Below are 17,638 nucleotides of genomic sequence, written 5' to 3' on the forward strand. Positions count from 1 at the left end.
ACTTTTAGACTGCTAGAATAAAAAGTAAGGACAAACAAATTACTATGATCAGGGACGTGGGGAGAGGAGGGAGAAACACCACCAGTAAGATAATAGGATATTATAAACAACTTTATGCCAATGATTTTGAAGAGTTATATTAAATGCCCAAATTCCTATGAAAATACAGCTTTGCAAGTCTGATACAAGAAGAATTACAAGCCACACATTTCTATATTTATTAAACACATCAAATATATTATTAAAAGCTATTCCCCAAAGAAAACTCTAGAACCTATGGCTTCACTGTTATTTTTTGGAACATTTAAGGAAGAAATAATGTTGTACACAGACCCCTCCAAAGAATAGAAAAACAAGAAATTATTTTCTTTTAGAAGACCAGCATAACTCTGATATAAAAACAATAGAAAGGAGAAACAATTAATGGTGGTCATGGTATGTATATTCATGCAATGGAATACTATACAGCAATTAAAATAAATTAACCACAGGGGCACCTGGGTGGCTCAGTCAGTTAAGTATCCACCTCTGGCTCAGGTCAGGATCTCAGGGTCCTGGGATGGAGTCCCACATCGGGTTCCCTGCTCAGTAGGGAGCCTGCTCCTCCCTCTGCTTGCCGCTCCCCCTGATTGTGGGCTCTCTCTGTCAAATAAATAAGTAAATAAAATCTTTAAAAAATAAAATAAAATAAGTTACAATAGAAGATACTGCCAACATAATAACGAATTAATGGGAGCCAGACAAATTAGAATATATACTTTGTATTATTCAAGAGAGTACATTGAGTACGATTTTATTTATATAAAATTTTAAAATAAGCAGCATGAATCTCTGGAGTTAGTCACTAGGATATTGGTTATTTTTAGTTGGGAGGGTGGCTTGGTAACTGGGAAGGGACATGAGGGTGTATTAATGAAACTTTGTTGTTTGATCTGGGTGCTAGTTGCATGGGTGCCCTCCCTTTGTGAAAAGTCGTCAAGTTGCACACTTATGATTTGTTTACTTTTATGTAGGTTGCACTTCAGTGGAAATGTTTACTTAAAAATTTACACAATAACAAGTTATAAAGCTGAAAGATACTTTTCTGAACCATCAGTAAGAAAAAAAGAAAGAAGGAAGGAAGGAAAGAAGAAAGAAAGAAGGAAAGAAGGAAAGAAAGAAGGAAAGAAAGAAAGAAAGAAAAAGAAAGAAGAAAAAGAAAGAAAGAAAGAAAGAAAGAAAGAAAGAAAGAAAGAAAGAAAGAAAGAAAGAAAGAAAGAAAAGAAAAGTTCGATCAACCATGTTAGAAGAAAGACAAATTAACCTTCTATCATCTCTATGGAAAATTGTTTGATGAAAGTGTTGACACATGAAAAACCAATCAAAGATATGCAACCAAAAAAAATATAGGAAAACAATGTTAGAGGAGTGTGTCAAGTTTCTCATTGATAAAAGTATTATGTTATTTTTCCTAGAAAAGTTCAGCATGTATCATTTAGCACCATTTTAGTTGTACATAAGAGAAAAGCAGCTTACATTAGTTGAAACAGAAAGGGAAACTGGGAACTCACCTACGAGGAGGTTCATGGTGAATAGACTTAGGGTTATCTAGATCCAGATTCTTCTCATCTCTCTCTTTGCTCTACCCCAAGTTTAATTTCACCGTGCATCTAGGTATTGCAGTGGCTTGCAATGGTAGTTAGCAGGCTTCATGATTTTTTTGGTATATGTCCCGTGATGGTGAGAGATGACCTGTCTCCTTCTTAAGAGCAGGAACGAATGTGTCCCCAACATCTAGCATCTCATTAGCCAGAATTGGATCAAATGTCTGATATTTAAGTAATCTGGAAATGAAATAAAAATATCCTCAGAGCAATCAAACCCATCCTTGAAGGTGGAACTCCGCTTCTCTAAGGCAAAAGGCTGTATGAGGGTGGACTGGGGATTTGATGAAAACTAAAGAGGTGTTAAGGAGTAGAATAGGATAATGAGCTGTGAGCACCTCAAGCAGTCATCAGGGTCCTCTAGGAAATATGGATGCAACATGCATTCAACAATCAAATTCATAGTAGCCCGCCTCATAATTATGTTTTATTCACTAGGATATTTTTGTCTATTTTTTTATTTATTTATTTTTAAAGATGTTATTTATTTATTTGACAGAGACAGAGATACCGAGAGCAGGAACACAAGCAGGGGGAGTGGGAGAGGGAGAAGCAGGCTTCCCACAGAGCAGGGAGCCCGACGCGAGGCTCGATCCCAGGACCCTAGGATCAAGACCTGAGTCGAAGGCAGACGCTTAACGACTGAGCCATCCAGGCGCCCCTTGTCTATTTCTTACTTATCGAGAATAGTGCCTTGAATTATTGTATGCAATCAAACATCTTTGACTAAGAGTTGTTTAAAACTAGACATACCTTTGAGTATGCGCTTTTAAAGCCTACATAGTATACTTAAATTCTTGTATTAAATCTTTTTATGAAATACATTCACTTTTCAAGTTATATGCTAGCTTCAGTCATGTTTGGATGTGCATTTCATGCTGGCCTTCGGTTTCTTAATGCCTTCCCATTGCCTTCAGTACTTGGCACAAGTCCTGCCTTCACACACCATACATTTTCTTGGAATAGCTGAGGGCAATGTTCAGAGGGGAGACTTGGGATAAAGTCACCTGGAAGAACAGGCAACAGCCACAGATAAAGGAATGTTGGGATATGGTTTGAACTCTCCTGATAAACTCAGAATCCTGGCATTTTGCATCAACAGGAGTTAGTATTCCCAAAATGGGCTTTAGGATTTTTAAGCAGCTTCTTAGCCATGGAGCAAATATCAATGTGATTCTGTAACATCATCAGTGCGGGAAACCTTACTCTAGATCCCAGCTAAAAGATGTAGATATTCGTTAACCACGCTGTGATTCAATCAGCAACAGTACAAAGTTATCTGACTTCATTTCTAATGTGCAATAGACAGGAAATATCTTCCAAACTCCCTGACTTTCCCCTCTTATAGCTTGTTATCCTGTTACCTGCTTATCACAGAGTGTTGTTATGCTATCAAGCCTCACTTATCACAGATAAGTGTATGTACACACATACGAAATTAGAGATACCAAAATGAGATAAAAAACATAATTCTTTCAATTCAAAGTGTCCATTTTTACAAAATAATTTACGTTGTTTAAATAATGAACTTCCTTATACATCTGAAATATAACTTTATTTGCAAAATTTTATTTACATGTAAAAATCAGTGTTCATTGAATTAATGTTCCACACCTCCCAAAAAATAAAATTTTCACAACAAGATGAAAGCAAACATACTAGTTATATTCTAAAAGCTATTATTATTCAAACCTTCACCATCCAAATATTGTTAAAAAAAATCAAAACAGGTTTTCTTTTTGAGATATTGTTTCAAAACATCCTGTGCTGCCTGGGAATATGATTTTGAGTCACTTAGGAAGTTTCAAAGAGATTTCTAAACACCCCAAAATGGAAAAGACTATATACAAACTCTTCACAAAGTGGTGAAGATGAGTAAGGCTGGATCTGCTCATACAAAGTGTAGAACCAAAGCTTGAAATTGGATGATGATTTTTCAAATAACAGCTTTGTTGCCTCCCTGTGCTACTCTGGAGTGCATACTCCGGAGCTGGGTAAACCCAGTGCAGATTTTGGCTGCAATTTATTAGCGGGGTGTCTTTGGAAAAGCCATTTCGCCTCTGTTGGCCTCCCTTTTCTCATTCCCATAACGGGCATCATTTGGCGATTGAACATGCCCTGGGATCAGCCGGACCCACAAGTCTCACCACCACCATCAATTAAGGGGTGACAGGGGTCCAGTTCCTTTACTTTCTCAACGATTTGCCCATCCACAAAATGGGAGCGATGCTTAACTTGCTGAGTTGCTGAGATTAAATGAGGTATATATGCTTCTTAGTTCAGTGGAACCCTGATGCGTTTGATGGTGCCAAGTGGCTTCTACCCGGTGCCAGGAACTAGCAATACAGAGATGAAAAACCAGCAGCAGAGCCTCTGACCGCAAACAATTCTCCAAAATCGAGCTGTTGCAGAGATTAAATAAGATAGTGTCTGGAAAGATATCTAACACGTGTGAACACTGGATGCATGTTACTTTTTTTTTTTTCCTTTTTATATTTATTTGATCAAAGTTAAGTCCTGATGCCCAAAGGATCCAATTAAGGGGTATGTTTAATAAATAAGAGACCTAAATAAGTAATTTTCACAATTTAAAATTTTACTTCCAATTTTTTTTTTTTTTTTTTTAACTGTTGCAGGGTGTGTGGGTATCTATGTCATTTTCTGGGCATCCCCTTTGACCCCTGCAGTTTCATTCCCTCAGCATCCCAGGGCGCTCTCCACAGCCTTAGGAGGATGTATCTATCAAACGCATTTTATCAGTGAAGAGAGGTTGAGTGACCTGCCTAAGGGCACGCGCGCACAGCCCCCATCCTGCACCTGCAAGTTCCGAGCCGCGGAGCGCACGGAGCACTCCGTCCTGGTTGCGGGTCACAGCAACCGAGGGGTGCGGAGGGACACTGTGGGGACACAGTTTCAGGTGCGGGGCAGCTGCGGCGCTTGTCTCCCCCCTTCCCCACTGCGGCCTGATTTGGAAACGAGGCTAGTGCAGGGTGGTGACCGCGCGGCTGAGATGAGAAAGGGCCGGAGCTGCTCTCCGGGGCTCCCTCTGCCCTCGCGCTGTTGCTGGCGGTAGTACGAGCCGGAGAAGAGTCGTGGTGGCGTGGTAGTCGGGTTAGCAGTGGCCTTAGCCGTGGCACTGGCAGCGGTAATCACACCACGAGCAGCAACCAGAAGAATATCCTTCTCCAGGGAAGATGGTCTAAAAGGGTTAAGAATCCGAGGACGGCGACAATAGGGACGGGCTGAAAACCCAGAGCGGAGTGGAGGGGTAGCAAGAAGCCGAGGGGGTGGCTGGGGAATAATAAAATAAGAGGGAAGCTAAACCAGTGACCCTTGTCGGCAGTGAAAAGCGGCAGATTAGAAAATGTTTCATGCTAATTTCCATGGAGATTTCTTTAATTTATCGAAGATTGCTTCCCGGCTCGCCGGGCGCGCGCCGGCCGTGTCCTCTGCGGTCGCGGCGCCCGGGCCGCGCCGGTGGCTCGGGCGCCTCGGACGTCTCTATCAGCCGCGCCCGCCGCCCGCGCCCGCGCCCGGCCCCGCTCCGCCGGCGTCTTAGGATGCTTGTCACATGATGGCTTCATCGGGCCCCTCGCCTCCTGATCCTTTCAAGCTCTTTCTCCTGCCTGGCATATCAAAGGAGATTTGTGGGTCACCGAGCCGGGACGCGGCGTATAAAGTCATCAGCCTACCCGGCACCACCTCGATCATTTGACGCATTGTTCTTGCAACCGGCCGAGGACGGCTGGGGCTCTTTAATAACTGGATTAGTAGTTAAGCGAAAAAGGTTAGCTTTTAAAGATACAAAAAATATGTATACAGGTAGATAAAGAGTACACTTAGGATGATGTGATGTACAGAATTGTTGACTTACACTCTGCCGTACACCTGAAACTAATATGACACTGTATGTTAACTATACTGGAATTAAAATTTAAACACTTAAACTCCTGAAACCACTCTGCTCTGTATGTTAACTACCTAGACTATAAATAGAAATTTTAAAAAAATAAAGAAAAAAATGTATAAAAACGTATAAACTTAATAAAAAAATACAGGTGGAGACAGGCTGATAGTGTGATCATACTCTCCCAAATGACATTTATTAGCAGCGTAAGATAAAAGAACACATCAGATGACTTAACATGTTTTTTTACAGAATCCTTATGAATCCTTATTAATATTATTTTTTTAATTTAATGAACAATTTAAATATCAAACCCTGTGCTAATTTGGCAACAAAATTACAGGCTGCACTATTTTTTTTTTGCACGTGTATGTCTGCACAAACCTTAAAAAAAAAAGAAAAAAAACTATTTTAAGTTTACCAAATAATTGAGATTCAGACGTTTTCACCATAATAGTAAAATACATTTTAAGTGGAAGTGTTACACAAGATGTGGATAGATCAGTGGTTATGTATATACAGTGTAACACGTGATCTCCAAAATAAGTCCCAGAGATAGGCTCAGTATTTTAATGGGTTTCCAGGTAAAGACTCTTGTTTGCAGAATTATGTAGGACAGATACAATTGCTTCTTCCTACCTTCTCACTCCTTTTTCCTCCTGCTTCATCCAGCTCTCTTAAGGCAGGAAATGGGCACAATTGCCACAGAAGGAAGCTACAGTGAAAGCCGGAGGCATGGGTTTCGGTAGAAATTGTGTTGGAGTAAAACAGTTCTGCCAAGTCATTTTTGATCAAAGACTCTCCCGTGGCTCTAGATGCTCATACAGTGTGCATTCCTTCTGCTATGATTCTCCTATACCTAAATTTATACCTTCAAGCCTGCATCTCCACAGTGCCTTTCTTTTTTGCAGTCACGATTGTTATACTTTAGTTAGTCACATCTTGAAAGGTCAGGGCAAGCTGCTTTGGCATTAATTATCTGTTGTAAAAATCGGCCTATAAAAACTGAAGTGTCCCCTTAAAATCTTGCCCCATGATAAGACATAAATTCCCAATTGCAGGGCGCCTGGGTGGCTCAGATGGTTAAGTGTCTGCTTTCGGCTCAGGTCATGATCCAGGGTCCTGGGATCGAGTCCCTCATCAGCCTGCTTCTCCCTCTGCCTCTGCCTTTCTCTCTCTCTGTCTCTGACTCTCATGAATAAATCAATAAAACATTAAAAAAAAAAGTCCCAATTGGAGAGGTTTGTTTGAGGAAATACAAAGTGGCCTTTGCGTTAAAACTCAAAAGGAGTTCTTTTTGTAATAAATGTAACTAAATGTAGCAAAAAATAGTGTATCTTATACAATGTATTATATAAGATATATGCATATCATACAGTATACCTGGAGAAAGAGAACTTCTTTCTGTGTTATGCATAGAAAAATTCATCAGTACTATAATTTAGCTAAAGAAAAGTCCTTGAGGCCCCTTTCCAGAACTTTGCTGCTTAGTTACTAGAAATCATTCAGAGCTGAGATGACAATTATGTGACATTCATGTCACCATTTCTTTCTCCTATGCCCATGGCAGAGGTTGGCAAGGAATCCTCTTCTGGTTCACCTGAGTCTCAATAGCGGCTGCAACCCACCAACCAGGAGCCCAGGCCCTACCCATCAGATGAATTCTATTTGCCATCCCTGATCCACAAGCATATTTTGTGATTGGAAATACTAAAATTGTCCCTTACTACCAGTTCCTAAATATTTAGAATGTGAAGCTTTTATTCTATGGCCCCTATGACAAGAAGATTTATTTTTTTTAATTAATTTATTTATTTTAAAGAGAAAGAGAGAGAGCACAAAGGAGGTGGGTGGTGAAAGGGGAGGGGAAGAGGAAGGGATGGGGGAGGTGGGGAGGTCAGGAGGGAGAGAGAGAGAATCTCAGGCAGACTCCCTGCTGAGCACAGATTCCCAACTCAGGGCTTGATCTCAGGACCCTGAGGCAAAGTCAAGAGCCGATGCTTAACTGATTGAGTCACCCAGGTGCCCCAACAGGAAGGTTGATTTTATGCGTCTTCCAACCCCAAATGATTTTGGACAGATGTGTGACTCTACTTTGCTGTTCCACTTTGAGAATATTCAGAGCCTCATTTGTGGAATATAGAGACCCTTTAGATCAATCCCGGCATCTAGAAGCATTGCCCTGAAAACTGGATTTGGATTTCAAAAATGAGAAAAAGGCATTACCATTTCTAATCAGCTGCCACAGTCACTTTCTGTCTACAGTTGTTAATGACACGGTTACAAATATCCACAGTGAAGACCTGTGATCCATAACCAATTATAATATTTTTTAATAATTGCATAATAAAAATCCTTCTTTCTAGTTAACAAAATGCAGATAGGTTATTAAGGAGTCTTCTTTCCTTCCTTTCTTCCTTCCTTCCTTCCCTCCTTCCACCTTTCTTTTTCTTTTTCTTTCTTTCTTTCTTTCTTTCTTTCTTTCTTTCTTTCTTTCTTTCTTTTTCTTTCTTTCTTTCTTTCTTTCTTTCTTTTTTCTTTTTCTTCCTACATACCTACATTTTGTTTTGCAGATACTGATAGTGAGGCACTGGGTCCTTGGTAGATCTATGAATGTGGAAACGGAGCATATACTTGAAGTTACAGAATTTGGGATTTGATAACCCCTCAATCATAACAGTGGGCATGGATCACTGCTATAAAATGAAGCCTTTGCAGGCACAGGGGAAAGTACCAACCTATTTGTTTTACTTTGTTCTCATTAAGCTCCTGTATTTAATATACAACTTGGTCTCTCATATTCATCTCTCTTTGTCACCCCCTCAAAATTTCAGATTACTCTTGCATTTAATTCCTGGCTTAATGACTGTGTGTTCCCACAGGATCAAATACCATCATCCAGAGTTAAAGTTAGGAGGGATGGTAAGTGTTATATCATTAATTTCATAAATATGCAATAGTAAAATTAAGTGTTACCCAGTGCTGTCAGTGTTGGGCAAATTCCTTCGTGTATGCCTGAATATATTAACTGACCATGTGCCTGGGATATTAGATATTCACACTCTGTAAGAAGATTTTCCAAAAGTGATTTCACCTCCTTTGTTTAAGGGTTGTATGGATTGTCAAGATAGGAAATGAGCAAGGAGGATTTTATATCACATCTTAGTGCCCAAACCAGATATGTCACCACTTTCCACTGCTGGTGGAAACGTTCTTAGTGGACTCAGAATCCTTATGACACACTTTTATTCTTACATTAATACTGATGAGAGCCGAGGTATAAGCCAGGAACTATTTATTAGTGTCTTAATGCAGATGATATAACTCAAATAATCTCAGTATTCAAACACAATTTTTAGAAGCTTTAGCCCTGCTTGCCTTATTGGATAATCCTATTTTTATCTATTTTGGTAATCTGCAGAGTTTTCATTGGTCAAAGCTGATGACATGTCCAGTCTTCCCTGCTTATGTTTCTTGGAGTTAAAAAAAAAAAAAAAGAAAGAAAGAAAGAAAGAAAGCAATAGCTTGACTGAAGACACAGGAGATACGGGGAGCAAACAATAGGGAGCAGACATTGCTGTAACAAAGGCTTTTAAAATTTCCAGTACAATCTTTGTGTTTTACCCCTTCTCCATTACTACCTCCCTTGCTCTACCTCTTCAACCACCAAAAAAGCAAAAACAACACAACACAACACAAAACAAAACAAAACAAAAAACAAGCTCTTGAAGATTGAGTGAGAATAATACCCCAATACCCAGAAATGGCACATGGAACTCAATTATTTTCAGAACCCCGAGAATAAATGCGTACTGAGAACAGAGTTCTGAGAATAGACCCTGCCCAACGTCTTACTCACAGGCCAGGCTTTCTCAGCCTGGGGAACTCCTGATTTTGTGCTAAATATTTCTTGTTGCAGGGCTATCCTGTGCACTGTCGGATATTTAGCAACATCTCTGACCCTGCCACTCCTATTAAGACAAACAGAAATGTCCCCAGAAATTTCCAGATGTCCCCAGAAATTGCCAAATGTCCTCTGGGGAGCAAAACAGCCTTGCGTTGAGAAGCACTGCCCTAGGATGTTTTTCTTTTATACTCCGCTTGGCATATTTCTCATCTCTTCCCCTCTTCTCCATCCTTCTCCCTTAACACCTTTTCTAGCTTCCTCCTTCTCCTCTTTCAGGTCTTAGCTGACAAGGCACCTCCTCTGAGAAGTCCTCCTTGACTTGGAAGGATTTAGGTGTTCCCAGACCTATCATACATCAGTTTTTATGACCTTCTACCTAAGTCCCCTGGAGTTTTGGTCCTTTTGAGGACAGGAGCTGAGTCTGGATCCTATATACCTTCTGCTTCTAGCACAGTGCCCAACAGAGGAGAAAACACAAGCACAAGGTGGATGAGAGAATAAGTGTGGAGGACCAAATTACAGGTGTACTTTGCATACACTAAGCCCCTTTTTTTTACCTGGCCAAATGCTAAAACAATCTCCTCTTTCTTGAGTGAATCCGGGGCCCTTTTGGAGCCACTTTCCACAACTGGTTCCCCAGCAGTGTAATGAAGAATGTAATTTCGAAGGTGACTGGCTGCTTTATTTGGCTGCTCACTTCCCAAAGAACTCATTTAGGAATTTGGGTTGATAAAAATGTCAGCTCTGCCTCATGCCTTTCTTTTCAATATGGCATATTTCCTTGGTCCCCAAACCTTGGGGAAAAACCTCTCCCCTAGAGAGCAGGAGGAAACGGAAGCAGACCCCTCCTGGTGCCAATGTTTCCTGCCCTGTTCTCCGAGCAGTATGCCTGCAGAGAAAGAACACTTGGCAGGCAGCGAGGCCTTTCTGTGGGCGTGCGCAGGAGATTTTCAACCACAATGACAAGCTTGCACCTTGTGTCTGGCTCCTCTCCTGCTTAAGATTTTTCTATTCTGTTCCCTCTCTCATTCTTCTTGGGAAGTGGGCCATTTCAAAAGGAGTGAGATGACTCTAATTTTGTGATTTCAAAAAGCACACAAGCAAAATTTGGATACATGTGGGTGCGTGAACACAGTGTATCAGTAGAATTGACTCACAAACACTCTAAGAGAATGCTGTCTGAGCAGGATGCTCTCTCCCCTCTAGCCCAGGGGCCTCTCCCTCTTCTTGGCCATGTAAATGTCTCAGCAGGGGATGTAGCTTTAAAAAAAAACAGTAAAGGCACACTGGAAGAGAGAAGTTTAGAGTAAATAAGCCATAAAAGAGTGAGGAAAAAGAGTTTCTGTCTTGCTTCTGTGCCTACCCCCTACCTTAACTACTTATCAAAAAGAGTCAAATAACATCTTTAGAGGAGGATCGTAAGCTGAGACAGGATCTTCTCCCTATGGTCTTGAGTGAGTGTGATAGTTCCGTCTTCTTGTGCCCAATCTCCCTGCATTTGTCAAAAATACAATGAAATGTAAGCTAATGAGCCATTTCCAAATTGCAGGCAATCCAGAAGGCCCTATGTTAAGTAACATAACTAATTAAGTAACAAAAGACCTCATCCACACTTGAGATACAGCAAAGTCTGTGTATTGATATGTTTCTCTTAATGATCATTTATTAATGTTTATTGAACATATACTATGTACTAAATGGTAGAGCTAAGAGCATTGTAAGCATAGTCTCATTTTATCACCCTAGTCACCTATGATTATCCTCCACCCACAGGAACAGCAGAATGAAATAGAGTGGTAATTTACAAGAAACCGACAAATGGAGTTCAACATGGTTGTTCATTTTTTTTTTTCCAATTCAACTTTAAATATTGAGATAATTGTAGATTCACATGTAGTTATAAGGAATAAAACTTAGAGATTTGTGATCTTGCATGCCCTTTGCCTCGTCCCCTTCCCCACCATTCCATAGTAACATCTTGCAAAAATTGAGCACAATATCACAACCAGGGAATTTATATCAATACAATCCACTCATCCAGATTTTCCAGCTTTACATGTTTTTATTTCTTTCTCTCTCTCTCTCTCTCTGTGTCTGTCTCTCTGTCTCTCAGTGTGTATGTTTGTGTGTTTTGTGCATTTAGTTCTTTACCATTTTATTATATGTGGAGGTTTATTTTTTTTTTATTTTTTTTAATTAATTTATTTTTTTTTAAAGATTTTATTTATTTATTTGAGACAGAGAGAATGAGAGAGAGAGAGCACATGAGAGGGGGGAGGGTCAGAGGGAGAAGCAGGCTCCCTGCCGAGCAGGGAGCCCGATGCGGGACTCGATCCAGGGACTCCAGGATCATGACCTGAGCCGAAGGCAGTCGCTTAACCAACTGAGCCACCCAGGCGCCCCGATATGTGGAGGTTTATGTATCAACATCAGAGTCCGGATACAGACGGCTTCCTTCCCCACAGAGATCCCTTGTGTTACCCTTTGACAATCATACCCACTTCCCTCCTGCTTCTAACCCCTCCCTAACCCCTTGCAGCCACTCACCTGTCCTCCATCTCTATAATTTTGCCATTCCAAGAATGTTATATAAATGGAACCACACACTGTAGAACCTTTTGAGATTGGCTTTGTTCACTCAGTCTCAATCCCGTGGGATTCATCCAGTTGTTGAATGTATTTATTATCTCTTCCTTTTCATTGTTGAGTAGTATTCCATGCTGTGGATGGACCGCAGTTTGTTCAACCACTCACCCATGGAAGGGTACTTGGGTTGTTTCCAGGTTGGGGTTAATATGAATTAAACTGTTACTGACATTTATATATAGGTTTAACATCAACGTGTGTTTTTATTTCTCTGGGATAAATACCAGGGGTACGGTTGTTGAGCCATGTGATAATTGCACGTGTAGTTTTATAAGAAAATGCCAAATGCTTTCCAGAGTGGCTCTACAAGTTCACAGTTCTACCAGCAATGTATGAATGATCACATTTGCCCACATCTTCAACAGCTTTGGGTGTTGCCACTATTTTTAATTTTAGTCATTCTGACAGGTCTGTAGTGATATTTCATTATGGTTTTAATTTGAATTTCCCCTATGGCTAATGATGTTGAACATTGTTTCATGTTGTCTATTTTGGTATGTAACTCTCAATTTTAAAAATCTCTCTATCTCCCTCCATTAACTGGGATTTTTAAATAGATCACTATGTATATGAGTCAAATGTAAGGGAATCTATAATCTGTTATTTGGCAGATGGCACTCTGAAGAAGATAGATAAATTGCAGTCAAAAGAATTCATAGGAGCCAGTGCCACATGGTCTTTACTGATCTTTTGTCATATACAAAGCTATAATGTAAGTAGTGGGAAAAATGTGTATATATAATACACACACACACATACATTTGACTATGTAGTATATATAGGAAAAAATATAATATTGTATATTAGTTTATAAATCATAATTAATATTATTATGTCAATATATAATAACATAGTAATTATAATATATAGTACTAATATTCTTAATTACAATATATTATATTAGTTAATATATATTATAAAATACATAATATGCATTATATATTAGTTTATATATATTACAAGAAACATACATATATAAAAACTCAAGAACATTTAGAATGCTATTAATAGTAAAGAGAAAATTCCTGGTGTATTTAGCTTTCTGTTTTGTTTTAATTTTAATAAAAAGTGCTTCTAAACGCTTGTCGTCGTATATGGATCCATGGTCCAGTTTGAAGTTTTGTTTCTTTGTGTTTTTCTATAAGGGGGCATTTCACTGTGGAACTCCTTGCCCTTGCACTGTGTCTGGGTGGCTGAAGATGCTGGAGTTGTAGTCAGTCAGTAGATTCCAGCAAGCAGTATGTCTCCCAAAGAGAGGTCCTCATAATCTGGCAAATTCTCCCACTATTTTCCTTTATTTCAAAACCGTGCTATGTTCTTGGTGTTTCGGGCAATCCTCTAATTACCATCTAGAGAGCTAGGTCAATACCCTGTCTGGTGAAATCATGAGATAAAAATAGCACCTACTTTAGTATAAGGCAAGTCACAGCATGACCTAGAGCTGGTTATATAACACGTCTGAGGCCATGTTTCTCAACCGGGATTCGGGAATGACACTATGGATTTCATAGCGCAGCTGTGAGGAGCAAGTGGGATGATGATGGGTTAGACACAGGCTTCGCTCGTGGTAATCACCCCCTTCCTGATGAGGTTTCAGTTTCCACTTTTTCTTACCTCTTATTCCTAGCTTTACTTACTGTGAACCCTGATTCTCCACCAACAACATTCACCCATGTGACGCATCAGCCCCTGCCGAGTTGTTCAAGGAGGTGGGGATGAGGGGATTAAGTCCCCCCGGTGGCCATCACACACCAGTCAACCTTTTCCCCAAGTACTTTGAAATTATTGTAGAAGTCAGAGGACATAAAACCATTATTTTGGAAGACTGATCCATCTAAACCAAACCTCTCGTTATTTTCCTTAAAACAGTAATAATAATAATAATTAATTAACAACCGGCCATCTCTCTGACACATGCTACAACATGGATTAACCCTGAAGACATTATGCTTGATGAAATAAACCAGACACGGAAAAATAAATACTGTTGATTCAATTCATGTAAGGTACTTAGAGTAATCAAATTCGTAGGGTCGGAAAGTAGAATGATGGCTTCCAGGGGCTGGTGGGAGGAGAGAATAAGGAGTTAGAGTTAAATGGGCACAGAGTTTCGGTTTTATAAAATGGGAAGAATTCTGGAGATGGACGGTGTTGATGTTCAATGTGAATGTAGTTAATGACACTGAACTGTACACTTAAAAATGGTTAACAGGTCAGGGCACCTGGGTGGCTTCGTGGGTTAAGCGTCTGCCTTTGGCTCAGGTCATGATCCGGGGTCCTGTGATGGGGCCCGCATCGGGCTCCCTGCTCAGTGAGGAGCCTGTTTCTCCCAATCCCTCTGCTTGCAGCTCCCCCTGCTTGTGCTCTTTGTCTCTTAAAATTTACATGGTAAATTTTATTATATTTTACCCCAGCTTTTTAAAAATTCTAGTATAATTAACCTACAGTGTTATATTAGTTCCAGGTATACACTATAATAATTCAATAATTCTATACATTACTCAGCTCTTATCACAACAAATGTACTCTTAATTCCCTTCACCTATTTCACCCATCCGCACACTCACCTCCCCTCTGGCAACCACCAGTTTGTTCTCTATATTTAAGAGTCTGTCTTTTGTGTGTCTCCTTTTTCTTTGTTTGTTGTGTTTCTTAAATTCCACATGAGTGAAATCATGTGGTATTTATCTTTCGCGGACTGACTTATTTCACTTAGCATTATGCTTTCTAGATCCATCCATGTTTTTGCAAATGGCAGGATTTCATTCTTTTTTTTTTTTTAACAGCTGAGTAATATTCCAGTGTGTGTGTGTGTGTGTATGTGTGTGTGTATACATATATATGTATATACACCATCTTCTTTATTATTAATCAGTAGACTGATACTCAGGTTGTTCCCATAGTTTAGCTATTGTAAATAATGCTGCAGTAAACGTAGGGGTACATATATCTTTTTGAATTAGTGTTTGTTTTCTTTGGGTAAATACTCAGATGCAGAATTACTGGATCATATCTATTTTTACCACAATTTTTTTTAAGATTTTATTTATTTATTTGAGAGAAAGGGAGAGTATGAGCGTGGGGAGGAGCAGAGAGACAAGCAGACTCCCTGCTGAACGCAGAGCCCAAAGCAGGGCTCAATCTCCGGACTCTGAGTTCATGACCTGAGCCAAAGTCAGACGCTTAATGGACTGAGCCACCCAGGTGCCCTAATTTTAACCACAACTTTAAAAAAATAATTAATTTTTAAAAATGGCTATGTCTGCTTGAATATCTACAGTGGCCAAACCTCACTTCTTCACCAGGAAAACCAATTTAATTTTGGGTAGCACTAATTTCCATAATGTTTTCCTTGTGTTGGCCTGAAATATACTTCTGCTGAACATTTAGCAGTGACGTTCAGCACTTTCCCTTTGAGATGTGTAGAACATCTTTCACACAACAGTGTTTAAACACCCACCCGTTGGTATCCCATTTTCCCCAAGCTCCTTGCTCTAAATAAACAATCCCTTTTTCTTTTGCATCCTATGGCAGATATTTCCAGATCTGGCCTTTTCATCAATCTTTGTTTATGTTTTATTTAAATTATATTCCTATTAAAATATGCTGCTTGGAACTGAACACCATTCACTTGAAATGACTGTATAATAACCTTCATGTTTCTGGACGCTGTGCTTCTATTAATGCACCCTAATATGGTATTCTACTTTTCAACACTCACAGTAGAGTTTTGTCTAAGTTACAATTGCCATATGGCCACTGAGAACACCCTCCTCTCATGAACTGCCTACCTCTAGATCCAGAGTCTATTTGCTAATTCTTAGTTCATTTGTCCACTCCTACGATAGTGGCATAAAGCCTTCTACTTGGGCCAGGTGCTGGGCCCTGGAGATGCCTTACTGATTCTTGCCAACGGGAGCTCATGGTATTCTGTAAGTTAGGTGGGAGAGGTGAGGGGTGGCATGAGCTGATGGTTAGAGCAGGCAGGAGAGAGATGCAGTGATAGAGTGTGGACTAGATGCAGGGATAGTGTGGAAGAGGCATGTGATGGTCATGACAGAAGGAGACTCAGGATAGGCTTCCCAGAAGGGAGGCCTCACAGGGGGTTTAGATAATTTTCTGGGTCTTGTTTGCTTGATCCTTCAGAGGCTGATCCTTGTCAGCCAAAGAACCTGCTTCTTTCCCCCCTCCGTCTTAGGTACATGGATCTCACATACTCTGAAAGTTATGACGTCGTGACCCAGCCGTGACTAATTATAGCCCATAGTGAAACTCATCACCACCCCCTGTTGGGTAATGTATATTCTGGTGCCACATCTCAGTCTGGCCTTTCTGTCAACTTTGACTGGTACTGGCCACTGATCTTCAAGGAGAACAAGAAAATTGTTTTCATTTGGACACCCTCAGGTACCCAGCAGGTGATCAGGAGTGCCCGTAGGATGAGGGCACTAGTGACTGAATGAACAACCTGTGTGCTAATTCAAGGCAATCTAGGGAGTCATGAATGCCTTAATTTTTTAGTCTCCATCTTGTCCTTAAGGAGCTACGGGGTAAAGTAATTATTGTGACCCTTCACCAAAAACAAAACAAAACAAAACAAAACAAAAAAACCCTCAAAATGGATCATAGACTTGAATGTAAAATGTAAAACTATAAAACTCTGTGAAGATAGCACAGGAGGAAACATAGGTGACCCTGGATATGGTCAGGACTTTTTAGATACAACACCAAAGGCATGATCCATGAAATACTTCATAAGCTGGACTTCCTTAAAATTAACACAAACAAAAACAAACAAACAAAAATCAAACAATAAAAACCCTTCTGCTCTTCCAAAGACAAGGTCAAGAGAATGAGAATACAAGTCACAGACTGGGAGAAAATTTTTGCAGAAGACACATCTGATAAAGAACTGTTATTCAAAATATACAAAAAATTCTCTAAACTCAACAATGAGAAAATAAACAATCTGATGATTTTAACAGACACCTCACCAAAGAAGATACACAGATGGCAAATAAGCAGAGGGAAAAAACGCTCTATCTATCTATCTATCTATCTATCTATCATCTGCCTATCAATCATTTATCTATCTGATATAATATATCATAAGGAAATTTCAAATTAAAACAACAATGACATACTACTAACACACCTATTAAAATGGCCAAAACTTGGAACACTGACAACACCAAATGCTGGCAATGATGTAGAGCAACAGGAATGCTTGTTCTTTGCTGGAGGGGTGCAAAATGGCACAGCCACTTTGGAAGACAGTTTTGCAGTTTCTTACAAAACCAAACTTATCCTTACAACATGATCTGGCAATCACACTCCTTGATATTCACCCAAGGAAGTTGAAAATTTATGTCTAGACAAAAACCTGCACACAGATGTTCATAGTGGCTTCATTCATAGTTACCAAAACCTGGAAGTAGCCAAGTAACTTCAGTAGTTGAATGGATAAACTGGGGCACATCCAGACAATGGAATATTGTTTTGTACTAAAAAGGAATGAGCTATCAAGCCATGAAA

At 39.8% G+C, this 17,638-nt stretch overlaps 1 long non-coding RNA gene across 1 annotated transcript; it reads right to left on the minus strand.

The window, feature by feature from the left end:
• Positions 1 to 293: 293 nt before the first annotated feature.
• On the minus strand, positions 294 to 5,146 carry LOC144382741 (uncharacterized). The gene is made up of 3 exons (XR_013450126.1): positions 4,461 to 5,146; positions 1,551 to 1,823; positions 294 to 642 (listed from the first exon to the last, which is right to left on the minus strand). It is a non-coding gene; the product is annotated as an uncharacterized LOC144382741 (long non-coding RNA).
• Positions 5,147 to 17,638: the final 12,492 nt, after the last annotated feature.

This window comes from Halichoerus grypus, chromosome 8 (assembly GCF_964656455.1).
Source record: "Halichoerus grypus chromosome 8, mHalGry1.hap1.1, whole genome shotgun sequence".
Lineage (NCBI taxonomy): Eukaryota > Metazoa > Chordata > Mammalia > Carnivora > Phocidae > Halichoerus > Halichoerus grypus.